Source organism: Musca autumnalis, unplaced genomic scaffold, assembly GCF_047663935.1.
Source record: "Musca autumnalis isolate F117 unplaced genomic scaffold, ASM4766393v1 scaffold_3, whole genome shotgun sequence".
Lineage (NCBI taxonomy): Eukaryota > Metazoa > Arthropoda > Insecta > Diptera > Muscidae > Musca > Musca autumnalis.
Window position 1 is genome coordinate 182,825,432 of NW_027411866.1, and position 17,848 is coordinate 182,843,279.

Sequence of the window (17,848 nt, forward strand, 5' to 3'; positions counted from 1 at the left end):
ATAATTTATCAAGGATCTTAACCGAAAAAGGATCTGAACGTATCTGCTGTGCCGATGACGTTATAATACTTCCATGAGGAAAGAATCCAAATTTGCTTTCACAAATTTTTGAAGGATTCGTTTTTTTTAGACGCAACAATGATCTGGTAAAGTTTTTTCATCGATTGTAAAATAATTGTGGCCTGTAGAGCGATTTCCTGAAAATTCGCCTTTGGCCCATATATGTACAAGGTATTATGGATATAAAGATCGTTTAGGGGGCAAGGGTTATCGTTAACCGATTATCATAAATTATTGTAGACACTTTTTTTAGCCCACAATAATGAAAAGCTAAAGTTTTTTCATCGATTGGACCATAAATGCGGCCTTTAGACCATTTTCGTAAAATTGGCCTTTGGTCCCATACAAATTACTATGGAAACAAAGATCTCTCTGTGGGCACGTGTTAACGTTAACCGATCGCCATAAAATTTCATATATAAGATTTTTTGAATCAAACGGAAATATAGGGGGTAGATGTTTCAAAAAAACATTTTTGTGATATTTTGGGCCGCCCTATTGTCCATGCGGACACACCTCGACTTTTCACTAACAGTCATATAATAACTTTACGAACATTACATCCATCGCGATACATCTATATAGTTGGTTAACCTCGTTTACCTCATTTCGATAATTGTGTTTCCCCAGATTTTAAAATAGTTTCACATTTTAGCCATATTTTCCATAGCATATTGTTTTTTTACTTCTAGCATCAACTACTGAAGCAACAAATGAATTCATATGTCGAAAATGCCTCTGAGTGCTACATTGACACCTTTAAGATGTCGTTGTGAAATTGTGGAGAAAAATTCCCCTACGCCCATGCCAATGTTATTAACAAATGTTTAGATTGTAAACCACCAATAAATACAAATATATGAAATATATCAATGAATAAGGTACACTCCTGTCTCCCTGTGCGGATATGACGGCTGAGGAGGCTTCCCGCTCCACCACTAAGAAAATGTGCCAATGCTGGTGGTGGCGGTGTGCATGAGGCCATAAATATTGTGACGTATATATGTTTTTTTTTTTGCATGTTGCTCCTGCAGATGTATTGTTGCGTTATCTTTCTCAATGACGATAAAGTGGATGGGCATTACTGTTGTTGTTGTTCGTATATCCCCCCTTTCATAACTATGAGGATAATAAACGATCGATTTGATTTCATTGATTTGCGGTATATAAATTAGGCATTATGGTCAGACTTCATCAACAGTCAGAATTCAACCGTAACAAAGTTAAGAGCTACAAAGTGTAACACATTCTATAAACATTTTTCGGAATACAACAAGAATACAAGTGTTTAACAGAACCTAATAAGTGAATATCGATACAGTAAATAATTGTGAATATAATTATTTGGAGAACAAATCATTAAAAAAATTAAACAAAAGTAAGTTAAAAAAGAAAACGTTTACAAAACAAATACATACAAATAATTATTAGTTAAACATTAAAAGACATTGGAAAGAGTATTTACGTAGCAAATCGATAGTCATTGTGTTAAACCTCAAGATGCCATGATTTTTTGCCCAAAGTTATAAAAATTTTTGACTTAAAAAAATCTAAATTCGAAAAAAGTTCGAAACTCGAAAAAATGGAAGACGATTTTTTTTGAAAACTAATCACAGAATTGTAATTTTCGAATTTCGAAAAAAATTAAGCTGTGCTCATTTGTGCCGAAACGACGCATTTCGAAAAGAAAAAGAAATTTGTGCTCAATTGTGCTAGGTTGTGCTCATTTGTACCAAAAAAAAAAAATAAAAAATTCCGAAAAGAATCGAAACTGGAAGAAACGTTCGAAATCTGAAAAAATGGCTACCCAGCAAAAAGTTTGCATCCTTGGATGCAGTTTAATCAGTACAAGTACAAGTGCAGTTGGAGTAAATCTTTTTCTGTGAATTCACTTATGAATTTTACAAGAGCGCGCGCAAAATGTACTCCAGTTTGCTTCCACAGCACACAGCCAGGATGCACTCCATTTTCGATCCAAATCACTATTTTGGATGCATTCTTAGGATTGCATTGTTAATCAGTCTAAAGATGCAATAAAATGGAAACCATTACGAAATATCCCAGAATAAATAAATTGCATTTATTATTTGTATAAAACAAGAATACAAAGAACTTTATTATATAAACACAAATTAAAAAAAGTTTCCATTAAATTCAATCACATTTGAGCTTACTTCCTCCGTTCTCCATTTAACACAAGCGCATCTGATTTTGCTTCATCATCCTAAAGGTTTTTTATGTTGCCTTCCCCATCACTAGTTCAGCTTTCGATATGGACTCCACTCCATAAAAAATTTCCATCTCGTGAATTACCGCAAAAATTTCCGCAACTTAAGTTTTTATTTCTTTATTTTATAACCAATTCTTAGAAATACATACACTCTTTTTTATTTTTTGAAAGAAATGATTTCGCCAGCGGCGGGTAGTGACCAACCAACTGTTTTTTGGTAGGGATGTCTAATGCCACTGCTTATAAATTGTATCCACCATTTCTGTCATTTTTCATAACTCCATGTGGACTACATCGAATGATGTAGTGAAATCATAACTCTACACGCACAACTTCCAAAATTGTTTGCTGGGTAAGAATAAGAAATTCGACAGAAGATTTTTTATTTCTAAAAAAATTGGTACAGAATTGTAATTCTAGAATTTCGCAAAAAAATTGAATTTGTGTTCAGTTTCTTCAGAAACATTTTTTCGATATCTCCTACCGTTTACGAAAATAACTTTTTAATTTCAAATACTTCATTTCTGTCATCAATCAATTAAAAAAAAACACTGAGAAATTCGAAAACAATTTTTCGTTTCGAAACAAATTGACCGAATTAAAATTTTCGAATTTCGAAAGTATTGAAGTTGTGATGAATTGTCTTCAGTTTGTGTCTAAATCATTTTTTTAGAATCACCACTTTTAAAAATATGAAAGAATTGCAACTTTCTTTCATACATCGCCACTTTGGAAATCCAATAATTACTCGTTAAAATCAAAAATAATTTTTTCAACAAGAAACCAATATCATTTCAACAAAAATTTCAATATCAAGATGATTTGTTTGGACTGAGTTGTATTGGCCTATGTATGTTGTTCATCCATACATTTACAATTATTTGATTAATTTTGGAATACTTTGTTTAAAATAAACGATAAAAATTATAATACATCCCTGCACGAAACACAACATCTAGATATTTGATTTTTTACAGAAATTACAGTGATTTTTTGTTAAATTATTTTGATTTTAACGAGTAATGAGTGGAAATACACATCAATTTAATTTTACCCAATAAGTTAAATTGCCAGTCACACGTTTACCCTATCTAAACTGCATATTATAAACAACAACAAAAAGTGACAAGCTAATTGTTTTCTCCCCTTTTTTTAATATTTGCATTGCAAAATGAAAATATTAAAACAAATGTGGCACCCTCTCCCGGCGATGTTGTTGACAAAAACAAATAACAGCAACAACTTATCACATTTCAAGTTTTTAACAATAACAAAAACATAATAAAAAACATACAGAACAAAAATCCATAAAATATTTCTACAATACGTTGTGTGTTTATTCGTTCGTCGTATTCGATATTCGCTCGTATCCGATATTTTTGCTGTTGCTGCTGTTTTTGTTGTTTTTACTGTTACTGACCTGGGTTAATAAAAAATGTGTTGATATCTACCCAACCCCCACACGTACGAAAATGAAAACAAACTTTTATAAACAAATAAACATTTTAAAATCATATAGGGAGAGCTCCGTGTGGGCAATGTGAATTTGTACAATTGCCAATTAAGAACGCAGAAAAAAACATGAAAATTTGAAAGTAATAATACACAGTGGTCATACATTTATGGAGGATATTTTATAGACAGCTATTCGACAGGGACTTGAGCTGTCACTTGAAGGAAATAAATTTTGTAGAAATACAAAAAATATTTTTAAAATAATTAGGAAGATTTAGTGTGTGGGATAGATTTCAAGGTACACCGAAACTAAAGACAGATATAATCGTATTATAATGGCAGTAAATAGGCCTTAGTTCTTATTGCTTGATAGAAGGGACAAACCAAAAAACCAAAATAAATTATTACTCAGTAGCTGGTTGGCTGATGAAATGCCTTCCAAAATTATATCTGAATGGATTATATTTCCGACGTTACTTCACTCTACATAGGTAACTCTTTACATTGCTTAGCTGACTGTTTTAATTCGCGGTCTGCATTACAACTCAACTCACCCACCTGATATTCTTCCGTATTTAAACTCGCTCGCTGAAGCATAGCCTGTTCTAGAATCCTCAATCTAGGATGCTTTACAATGGTCAAGCGAAATGTCAATCGACCCGCAGTACACCCATACAAACAGACGGATGAATGTATACCACAAATGGGGCAGATGTAGTAAATACGACAAAGTACTCGTAGTAGGGGTAGTAATGAATGACGCCAGGCAGCTGAAACAGAAAATCAAAACAAATATGACAGAGAGGGACAGTGTACAACAGAAAAAAAAACAAAATAAACATGGAAAACAATGTGTAAAATTCTGTACAGTAGTTGTTGTTGTAAATTTGATTCCAATAAAGTAAATATTTTATACAAATTTACTGTACACATCAGATTTTTAAAATTCAAAGTAATTTAAATCATTTACTTTGGTAACAACATTTTTCTTCAATCTCGCTTCATTAAACGAAAATTGTCATATTCTGTTTAGTATTTTACTCAACTGTTTTTGCATTGCAGGTTATTCGTCAATAAAATAATTTTCATCAGAATTTCCCAGGATATTGCTTCACATTTCAGTTTCGTTAAAAAACATCAGATTTCCCTCGGAGTTTTCGGTCCGAAATCGGTCAATCTGTCTAATCCGAAATTCGGACCCATATGGGACAGTGGGAATGTACAGCGCGTTGTCAAAAATGTCTGCTGTTCGATGTAACATCAAATCAGATTCAAAATTGGACGACTGATATTTTTTTTTAAATACTCCCAAACACTTTGTCATTTTGATTTACTCGTAATAGAGAAAAAAGACATAACATATTTGAGCTACTTCATACACCATTAGGTCGATATGTCTGAGAACGTAACATATTTAAACGAATTTTCGTGTGTAATACAAAACCATTCTGCAATTAAGAATCGTTCTCGACATGATGGCACACTACTTGTGAAGTTTGGTATCAGGCGATTAACCCCCCCTGCTGCCTTTCAGGGCAGCACGCTTTACCTTACGGCTATCGCTTAGTTTGTATGTATATATGTGATTTCGATTTTCTCAATAGCATCAATACCTTGCCCCCGTTTCATTACATTACTTCTTCATTACATTACGACTTTGATCATAGTACGACACCACTTGTAGGGTTATTTTACCTGGATGAATTGAAACTTATAGGTATGCCCAAATCAAGTTTCCCACAACAGCAACTTCATGATATTACTTCACTGAGGAACTCGACCTAGGACTCCTTATTTTCATGAAATTTCGTTTCAATAAAACCACTCAAGTTTGACCAAGGACATAAGAATTTTAAGCCATAATTTCTCTGTGGGGGAAAAACAATGTTGAGAAGGTAATGTTATTTTATCTGAGACACAAACCTAGACATTCAGTATATAAACCGACATGCTATTGCGCCACAGGTGGCACCCAATCGATCCCACAAGAGTAAAAATATCCTGTGCTATTTGTGAACTTATTCAAGCTTTAGATTTTTGAAAGTTCCCTCTGCATACAAAAATGCCATCAGATTCAATTTAAAGCTCTACAAATGTTCTTAATGTATTCAACTACTTCACGTAAGTTGTTTTCGTCAACATCCATATAACCGTAAAAGTGAATTTCCATTGGGACGTCTAGAATCTCTAGGAACGAATTAGGTTATCTCATTCAATTCTCCCCAATATCTTTAGATAATAATTTCCGAAATATGGCCGTTTTTTTTACTGGCTCCGGAAGTTTACTAAATCAAAACCAAGACTTTCTCCTCCAGATTTCACTCTTGCATTCAATGATATTACCCTGATTTTCATATTCTCTTCTAAACCCTGAATGAGGACATTAGGAAAAACTTTTTTGGCGGAGGAGAACAACTTTCTAGATACCTTCCAGTTTTTATTTAGCTCCTAAATATATGCACACGCGACCGAATAGCAAAATGAGAAATTCAGGTGTAGATGGCGTTCACTGTAATATATCTTTCAGTGCGATGCCGACTATAAGTTATAGGTAAATGTCACCATCCATATAACCGCAATATCCATATGTTCGAAAAAGTAAAATTCCCATATGAAAAACTATAGTAACTTCGTTCGTCGTTCGTTTTTTGATTTCACTCTGGTACTTAATGAAATTTTAACGTTGTAGACATCACAATCAGTACTTACATTGTTCCACAACATCCCATACGGGACAAGGGAGACTTCTCTCATATCAATGAGTGCACCCCGATTCATATTTAGCTCAGTGATATGGGACCTACTGTTTATCGCCGAGTCCGAACGGCGTGTCCTAAGACACCACTTATAGAGAAGTTTTTCAAGGCTGAAATACTCAGGAAATGTCGCCAACATTACTGAGGGGTATTTTGCCACCGTTGAAAAATGTTTGGTGTTGCCTGGCCGGGGAATCGAACCACCGACCTTCTGCGTGCAAGGCGGGCGTGCATACCATTGCACCACGGTGGCACCCAATCAGTACTTAGTAGATCAAAATGTAGACATTTTAACCGGTTTAGTATTGTGGTCTGAGAAAAAAAACCTTCAGTTTCGTTCCCTTATATATGCACAAAAGAAAAGTGACAACATTAAAATGCAAGTATAGATGTCGTTTTATAGGACAAAGTACAGATCCCATTTTTAATTTTACTATCATTCCGATTTAGATTTGTCTAAGAATAGGCGATCGGAAAAGTAAAAAGTGTTTATAAATATCCACAGCGCCCTCCACACAACCATCTGTCTGCAGACCATTACTGTCGTCCAGTTTCACTAACTTCACAGTGTTTGATTTCCATTCTTTTTTCTGAGATTTTCATATAGTCCCGGCTTAACGGCGACTGTAGACATTTGAAGTGGTATACTACTGTGGATCGAAGAGACAAGTTTTAGTTTTGCTCCTAAATATATGCATCAAGGAAACGCAATTAAAGAACTAAAGTTAAATTCAAATATAGATGTCGTTAATTAATATTGTCAAATATTTCAAAAAAGTTTGCAAACTGTACAGATCCCCACAGATTTTAAGTTTGGTAATGTATTTTATATTTGGTCCACTACACCGATTCAGATATTACTCCAGGATATAAACCAATAATAAAGTTTAAATAAAGCTTTGCTTTGAGAGAAAGAGAGAAAAATTGTTCTCAAACAAAAGTTTTTTGCAAAAATGTTCGGGAACGCAAAATGAAAAAAACGTCAAAAAAGCTGGAACAAATGTCAAAGTCGACGTACTAGCCAATCAGACACCGGTAAACATGTTACTATTTTTTACACGCGTCATTCAGCGCCATTTTTGTTTAAAGAGAAGAGAACATTTTACAACTTTTTTGTGTACGGAACGGGGTTTCGGGTAAACGGTATTAAACTTAACTTATAGATGGCGCTCATTGTTCATCTTAAAATGTATTAGATTAGGGTTATGACTTTTTTAAAACCTCGTATCCCTGTATGTTATTTTGATGATAAGATTACATAAAATCTTAATTATAAAGTGATTCGATAAAAGAATTTCCTACACAAAAATGTTTTAAAGTTTTTATTTTCCTGAACTTTTGACATTTTTTTGAAGTCACTATAAGCAGATATTTCACTGAAAATAATGTATGGGGGCACATGACATAACCGCTTGTTTTTCACTAATTTTATCATCGTTTTATAACATACATATGTGTATATAATTTAATATTATATATAACTTTTTTCATATATCATAAAAATTAAAAGAGGGTTTTCCGGGACGTTTTTTAAATTTAAATGGAATAAAAGTTATTTTAATCATTAATAGGCAAAAGGCCATTCATTCGTGCAACAGGCAATAATTTTTTGAGAATTTTTTTTTTCATTTCATAGAATTTTTTCAACCAAAAATTTTTTCAAAGTGATTTTTCACAATAAAATGGAACCTTTTTTCACTGAAAGGAACAACGAATATACTTCTATCAAATAATATATCTTAGTTCAATGAAGATAGAAGTAATGAAGCACCAACTACAGTTCTTTATTTCACGAACGAAGCAGTTCATTTGCAAGATTCATTGATAAGAGCACATGAACTGTGTCAGTTCATTTTAGTTCATTGAACTGAGATCAGTGAATGAAGATGCTAAAGTGAGAACACTCTTATTCCGGCAAAAATGTTTATGTTATCTCTTTGGTAGGATCAATTTGGTCTTTTGATCAGATGTATCCAAACTTATCCACTGTTTGCAATATTGTTTTTTTTTTGTGTTTTATGACAACCTGTTCATTATGGCTTAGTCACCTGTTATCTACAGCCTTAAAAGCACGCGTGCACAATATTGAATTTGGGAGTTTCTCCACATTTTCTAAAAAAAATTGTCGAATTTGATAAGATAAGTTTTTGTTTTAAATTTCTGGATCAATAATCGTATAATCCGTCACCGGATGTTATTATATTATTTGTACAAATCAATAATCAAATCAAATAATCTCTGTGGAATGATAATATTGGAAGACATTTATTGTTATTGTGAAATTAAAGTATGGCTGCTCATACAAATACAAAAATATGTTGTACCATTCGTATAAATACAGTATACAATTACATGGATAAGCTAATAATTAGCATACAATGGAATAAATGTTTTTTTAGGCATTAATAGGAAGGACAAAGTTCATTCATTCATATTACAGGAAATTATTTTTGAAAAAAATGTCAAAAAGTCATAACCCTAGTATGGATCTTATCTTCACAGTTCCCTAGAGGCAATATTTCTATGCCTTCTGGAAAAAGTAGATTTCACATAATCCTTTTTTTAGATATCATCTAAATTAGGATTTTGCTGTAAACAATTTTTAAAATAAGCTGGTCCCTAGTCTGAAATAGATTTGTTATTTGTTCCCTCCAATTTGGAACTTGATATTCTAAAAAAATAAAAATTTCAATTATTTTTGCCAATAACATTATTTAAATTCCAAACCAATCCAAAACAGCGATTAGTCAACATTTTTCCCAAAACTAACTATTATGATTAACAAAATTATGTGGCGCTTAGCCATCACCCACAACAAATGAATGAATGTTTGGTTGGGTACAAAGTACAGACGTGATAGATGACACGACTACAGACAATGTTTCCAAAATGTGCACGCGAATTGATGAAGAGAGATGCTTCTCTGCCGGCATTTGATGACAAATTTTTGAATATAATTACAAGTCTGGATTATTGTCTGAATTCTTTTCGGATGTTTGTTTTTAGGGATTTTCTACGGATGTTGATTCATGCATCCAACAAAGCGGACATCTTCATACCAATCGCATTGCAAATACATACATATGTAGATACAATGGGTGCAGTTTTAAAAATGTGGTTAATGATAATACTTAGGCCTTTGATATTAACCGCTAGTTACGGTTATAGGGCAAGGTCTCTATATACCATACATATTATGTTTATAATCATAAATATTTCACCATGATTTTGAATTTCTTAATATTGCAAAATATCATGAAATCGCTGTGAAAACTTTCACTATAGAATACATAATTGCCTATATTTCAACACAAGAAATCAATGTAGGTCAAAGAGTTCCGCCAACTGTTATCAATATGCTACGTTTTTGCTAACTATCTAATCTTGTGAAAAAACGTTAAATCACCCTCGTTTTCTTTAAGGGTAATTCCATTCATAAAACAAACCAAACGTGCTAAATTATTTCGTCTGTCTGCCTTTTTCAATTATGTTTACAATATTTTTTTGGTTTTTTCATTGTCGTGCTTGTTGTCACCTCCACGTCTTAGATTTCATTCATAATGACGTAGTCGGACACTAATATTCTTGTTATTGTTGTTGATATGATGAGCCAGTCAACCAGCCAACCCGCCAGTCAATGATACTAATACCCATTAAACCAGCCTTGATGGTCCAACCGAACTTGCCGAAACTTGAACTATGAATTTTTTGGCGCAAGCCATTTAAAATAACTTTGCTGACTAATCGATATTTCTTGTGAAATTCAAACGAAATCATTCGGCAGCAAGTGTAAGCAAATTGTTATGACGGCTGGTTGGTTGGTTGGTGGGTGTCCGAAAGAGCGTGTGTCCAAAGAAACAAATGAGCGTGCTTACTGTGAATTGTGGCGGTAAAGTGGAAGTGTATCTTTTCAGATAATCAATAAACATATACAGTGTTTAGGCGTGGAATTAGTATAGGGCGCTGGAATTTCAAATTTGTATGTGGTACACTCGAAATCATAGTAGTGCACTGTACCATATTTGAAACCTATATGAGTCAAATAACCCCATAATTGTCGACATAGGTCCACGTTGGGTTATAGCCACCATATAAGAATACTCCCAATTTAAGATCATTTGACAATTATAGCCATATTTTTAAGCCTATTTAGCTGTAATTTTGCATTTCGATTTCTTAGAAAATATGAACCTCTCGAACCAAAAATTATAAACATAGGTCGAAGTTTTAGTTTAGACCCCATAAAATGGGATCGCCCTGTTTAATATATTTTAACGGTTTTTTGGAAATTCAGGGTGATAATAATTCTGAATTATTATTTTGTGACAGTAATTATAAATAAAACTAAATATCAATAAAAAGGGGCGTACAAATAGTATTGGCCAGAAAAATTAGATTTCAGTGGTACAACGTCTAACTACATAGCTGAAAGTCGCATGTTCAATCCCAAAGCGGACAACATTAAATGTGATGTGTGGTGAAAAACTTCTACGTTTAATCTACAAACGCCATATCATTCACAAAATTGGACTTTCGAGAAGCGGTCTACTGCAAGTCGTGGATTTAGAGATTTAAAGAGAATAAGAACTGGTAGAAACTCTGGGCAAACCATTGTTGATTTTTTTCTATTTACGCGTACAGGAAAATTCTGCTGGCATTGAATATTCTTAAAAATTCCATGATTGATGATTATAAGTTAATAATATAATTATACCTCTTAAATACATTCCCTACGGTAAGTGGCATCATAACTTTGCCAATGACTGTACTCCCTCTCACACAATTGTAATCTTGTTTATATCATACAAAAGCGAGCGCTGTATTCAAACTGATATGGTATAGAAAAAAAATAAAAGCTTTCACTCTCATATTTGACCCACTGGCATTGGAGAGAGCAAGCTTTTGGTCGCGTGCATTTGACTTATACCAGTACAATTATTTTGCCGGTCTCCCATAACGGTCGGATACCTTTGCAAATCTCTCCCCGTCCAGTCGTCATGAATTATGGCAGGAATTCAAAGTCAACGAACCTTCTTTTATCGACACTAAGTATAGTCTAGTGAGGGCGACAATACTCTCCCACAGAACTCATACCATAGCAAAATGAGCAAACAGCTGATAGCCGTTCAAAGTAGAGCACTAATTGTTGGAGGCCTATTCCTACACAATAATGAACGCTGTGAACTTGAACTCTTTTTTTTTTGAGATATGACGTAGTTTTGTGAGTTTACACTGGACTAGACTGGCTTTTAATTTTATGTATGTCATTCATTTCTGTATGACTAATAGCCAATGAGCGGTGCTCTCATTTAAACGATCATTTAACTAACCACTCTAATTGACACGATGAGAAAGTGAAATAATAATTGAACAAGTATATTTTTACTTAATTATTTGTTTAATACGATATGTAGTGAGTGAGTGTGTTTTTTCGTCTCATTTACATGATGTCACATTGTTCGCTGTCATGTTGAGGTTTCCATTCGGAATTTTGCAATGCTGGAAAATGTGTGGTGGTTGTGGTTTCTTTATCAATACGTGATGTTTTGCATATGAATAGATAAAGTTTGTTATTTCTTTTTACTAAAAAAATCCCACCACGTAATAGATGACACTTTGTAAGTGTGATATCTAAATTAATACATCTCGATGGTAGTTGTCGATAGAATGAATCATTAAATGAAATTTAATATCGAATGAGAATCTTGTGTAAACATTATGGGAAGGATGGTTATATTACAAAGTAATTTCACAAGTAATACCATTAAGCGAAGTCATTGGAATCAATGGAGATAAGTGAATATCGAACTATGATAAATTCCATTTGGCCATCACTAGTTTAAGAAGATAGGCTAATAAAAGCCTTCTTATATATAAATATATGGGTTTATATGTATTTTGAAATTATTTAGTTTTGGGAGTGTAGAACCTTTATGAAACATTTCCATTAGTGTTTTGTAGTTCATGCCCAATTCACTAAAAAGAAAAACGGATTTAGGTCTATCAAATATGTTATCTTAGCTCATTGAAGATAGAACTAATGAAACACCAACTACAGTTCTTTAGTTCACGAACGAAGCAGTTCATTTGCAAGATTCATTGATAAGAGCACATGAACTGTGTCAGTCGGGATCAGTGAATGAAGACTCTAAAGTGAGAACACGCTTATTCCGGCAAAAAAAAAATTATGTTCTTTCTTTGGTAGGATCAAGTTGGTGTTTTGATTAGAAGTATCCTTAAGTGGGCATTAAAAGTTCAACGCCATCAACTTATCAACGTTTTTTGCAATATTGTTTTTTTTTTGTATTTAATAACTTGGCGTTTACACACAGACAGTATTGGCAAGGCAATAGCAAAGGTACAAACCATTTTCACCAATACATTCATACTTTTCTCTATACATATTTAAACATTTGTAAATATATTGGTGAAAAAGGTTTGTATTTTTGCTATTGTCTGGCCAATACTGTCATTTGTAAACGCAGGGTTAGTCACCTGTTATCTGCAGACATAAAGGCACACGTGCACAATATTGAATTCGGAAGTTTCTCCACATTTTCAAAAATAACATTGTCGAATTGGATAAGATAATTTTTTGTTTTAAATATCTGGGTCAATAATCGTTTAATCCGTCACCGGATGTTATTATATTATTTGCACAAATCAATAATCAAATCAAATAATCTCCGTGGAATGATAATATTGGAAGCAATTTATTGTGAAATTAAAGTAGGGCTGCTTATACAAATACAAAAATATGTTGTTATTGTGTTGGTTTTGAAGCACAAACATTTTGATAGCTTCCCAAAAAACCATTCACTCTGATTTTTTTTAAATTTAGGAACAATTATTCGTATAAATGCATTCTGCCCTCAATTGAGCAGCCCTAAATTAAAGTGATTTCGTTTAAGTTTTACTCCTCAGTATGCCCAATTCGAAGAATTAAAGCCAAATCAAAAGTGAAGTTTTAGACTTCTCAATATTCAACTTCAAATCTATTCAATTTTGTTGGAGCAAATTTAATACAAATTGATTTTCAAATTAGGCCGACAAACTCAATTACAAAGAAAAAGTCAACCACATCCCAAACAATAAAAAAATAACACAACATAAATAATTCATTCCCCACGTCCTTTAGCATATGGATTCAATGGATTCAACGAGATTTTGGCAAATTTGCAAATCCATTTAGTTCCTGAACATTTGAGTGTTTCTTTTAGTACATTTTCGATGGATTTCTTGCCAAAAGTGCTTAAATAATATTCAGGGGTCAAATTACGGTATTCTATACGATCGAGTATTTACTCGAGAATGAAAAAATAGAACTATGAAAACCTCTTCGCGCCATCAACTGTACATTTACTAAAGTAGATACTTTAGCAATCTGTTACAACAATGTCAAAATGTTTTACAAAAGTAAATCATTTCGTACATTTTCTAGCACAACTTAATTCCGAAATTATTACCCAAAGTATTGTTCAACATATTTTTACACATTTTTACATTTACCTTCTTAATGTTCTTTGAAGAACACATAGGTTTTCATAGTTCGATTTTTATACCCTCCACCATAGTATGGAGAGTATATTAAGTTTGTCATTCCGTTTGTAACACATCGAACTAATCATTTGCGAGCCTATAAAGTATATATGTATATGCTTGGTCAGGATAAAATTCTAAGACGATCTAGCCATGTCCGTCCGTCTGTTGTAATCACTCTAGCGTCCGCAATATTTGAGATAGAGTGCTGAAATTTGCACCCGTGTGTCTTTTTTCCATAGGCAGGTCAAGTTCGAAGATGGGCTAAATCGGTCCACTCCTTGGTATAGCCCCCTTATAACGGTACCTCCGAATTTGAGGTATTTTGACGTTCTTCGCCACATTTACAGACCAAATTAGCTATAATTTGGCACTTAGGGTTCCTAGTGATCAACAAACTTTTATCCCAAAGCATATGGGCATAGGTCTATGTTTTGGTATAGTCCCCATATAACGGCACCTCCCGATTTTCGGTATTTTGAGAATTTTAGCCACAATTTTTAACCGAACTACCTGCAATTTGACATTTGAGGTTCTCAGTGGTCATGAAACATCTTCACCAAACATCGTCAACATAGGTCCATGTTTTGGTATGGCCCCCTTATAACCGTACCTCCCGATTTTCGGTATTTTGAGCATTTTAGTTACAATTTTTAACCGAACTCGCTGTAATTTGACATTTGAGGTTCTCAGTGTTCATGAAACATCTCCACCAAACATCGTCAACATAGGTCCATGTTTTGATATAGCCCCCATATAACGGTACCTCCCGATTTTCGGTATTTTGAGAATTTTAGCTACAGTTTTAACCGAAATAGCTGTAATTTGACATTTGAAGTTCTCAGTGGTCATAAAACATCTCCAACGAAACATCGTCAACATAGGTCCATGTTTTGGTATAGCCCCCATATAACGGTATCTCCCAATTTTCGGTATTTTGAGAATTTTAGCTGTAATTTTTAACCGATCGGTATTTTGAGAATTTTAGCTACAATTTTGTTTATTCAAAAATAATCGTCAATATAGGTCCATGTTTTGGATTTTCGGGAATTTTCAGTGGTCACGAAATTTCTTCACTAAAATTCGTCAACATGGGTCCATTTTTGAGGGTCTACATTGTTTTGATGAAACTACCCTCAATTTGACTCTTGAAGTTCCCTGCAGCTATAAAACTTTTCCGCCAAAAAAATTAAAGATAGGTTGACTCTTTGATATAGCCCCGTAGGTGTTACCTTTCACCTAGCTGAGCACATTTTTCTAGATTAGATAACATTGTGCAACAAAATGGAGGTGAAAGTCTGGGGTACCGAAAATTCCTCTTGGGGAAGAAAGGCCTTGGTGAGTATATTATGAACCCCGAAGGACAGATCCGCCGTGAGTCGAACTTCCGCGTTATGGCGTGATGAAATTTTTGTTAGAGACCCTGTGGGCCATCAGGAATTAGCGTTATATCTTTGTTCACTGTTGCTTAAGTGCTCTACAAAAACAACAAGCAAAGAAATAATGCTAATTCATGATGGCTTACAGGGTCTCTTGCAAAAACTTCATCACGCCATAACGCGGAAGTTCGACTCACGGCGCATCTGTCCTTCGGGGTTTTTAATATACACACACCAAGGGTTTTCATCTCCAAAAGAAATTATCTCTGCCCCAACATTTGTGTTCACAGTGTAATTTAAGCAACAGTGGGAGGCAGTAGGAGTCTAAAATTGTGAAAGGACCCTAATTATTCCATTTTAATTAAGACTATTTTATGGTGGAGGGTATAAAAAGTTCGGCCCGGCCGAACTTAACGACTTTTTACTTGTTTTCATTCACGAATACTCGATCGAATCGATTACCGTAATTAGGCCCCAGATCTAGAACATGTTAACCAATGCCAAACCCAAACCTTCTCGAACTAATAAATTAGTTTTTTTAAATATTAAAACAACAACAATGGAATTAAGTCAGACTATTTTGAAAAATCAAAATTAAAACGTTAATATAAATGAACGATATAAATTAATGAGCTGGATATGGTTCCGTTCGTTCATTCCACGGAATCTTTCTTTTGAACTAGTTCTTTCGTCAACGGCACACATCTTCTTACGTTAGATAGATACGATATCTTTCTTAGAGACTTATTGTCTTCACTCAGCCGTAAAATATTTTTTCGGTACTTGTTTTGCTGACATAAAAATCGTTCTTCTGTGTTATAAAATGAAAGCCAATTCATTTTCCTATATCTTGGTGTATAAAATTAAACTAAGTTTTTCATTAAGTTATGATCAAATTCGACGTAGCATGTGTCCGATTAGTCGTGAGAGTCACGGTACATGTAATAATAAGTGACTTCCACACGTGCTCTACTTATTTTATTGTAATTGTAGTATTTCCATAACAAAAAACCACCCAGGTGAGGAACGCCTCTTTGTAGATACCCACCACCTGGGGTTTATACCTTTGCCCAACATATAACTTTTTTATCTCCAATTAGTGAAGGTGATTGTTTTTATTGCTTTATTAAAAACAAATATTAATAAAAGCCTTAACATATTTGAAGAGCAAACAAAATATATATTTTCCTTTATTACAGTAAAAGTTATAAAGAAATAAATCTTATTACAAGTTATAAATCATACCCCGCCAATTGGGCAAAAGTGGCGCCCAATGTGTCATATATATGGTATTAAAATCCCCTAGAATTGTTTGCACTACTTTGAAATGAAATTTTTGAACTTTTATGTTTGTTTAAATGATTTAACCCATTTAACGTTTATAAAGTACTGAACTACATATGTGCAAGTCTTAACATGGGGCTAGGCAGAATAGCAACCACTTCAAAATAATAGTGTCGTCGGTTCTCTAAAAAATAGTTCTAAAGCAATTTTTATCGATAAAAAAATATTAGCAAATTAAAGTATAAACAATAATTCTATAATTAGATATGAATGCATATTAAACAACAGCAATGACTTGGGAGACCCCCATAGTATTGACAAGCAAGTATATGCCAATAAGAAGGCACCTGGCCCAATTATTGATAAGATAAGTACAATATTCCAAACGTAATAATTTCACACTGATATTAAATCGTTAAGCACGTCTCGTGATTAATAATGAATGCAATTCACACAATTTTAAATTTGCCGGCTATGATAAATAAGGCAAATCGAAAAAAATCCCCCCAATAAAAATAAGACAGACAGACATCTATCATTGTGGTTGATAGATAATATAAACAAACACTTGTTTGTTTGTTCATACAAATCGTTATACTGAGAGACCGGAAGATAGAGATGGAGGTATGAATGTATGAATTACATTATAAGTGCTTTAAGAATCATCATCCTCATGACCACCACACACACGCACTCCTACTCAATATTGATTTTTTAAACAATTACGATTCGAAGAAAATTTGCCAAAAACACACACATCAAACCCAAAGATGGAGAACAACTGGAAGCGCCATCGTCATCGTCAGCATCATCATTTGAAAAAATAAAAATTACCTTTAGAAAAGAAGAAGAAGAAGTAAACGCAACACTCATGTTTTGGCCAAACCTAAATAAACAAACCTAATCTCGGCAACGCCCACCCACAATCACATCACACCGTTATCCAAGTGACGTATGGACTGACGGATATATAGGGGAAATTTTTTTTAAAGAATTTTTTTTTTGGAAAATTTGTTCTTGTCCCGCAAAAGAGTTGTCATTTTGTATCTCAAACAAAAATTTTGCTTAAAACCTAGGAAAAGAGGGGCATCTAAAAGAGATGACTGCTATGAGAAAATTCGCATTTTGGTGTTACTTCCCCATTC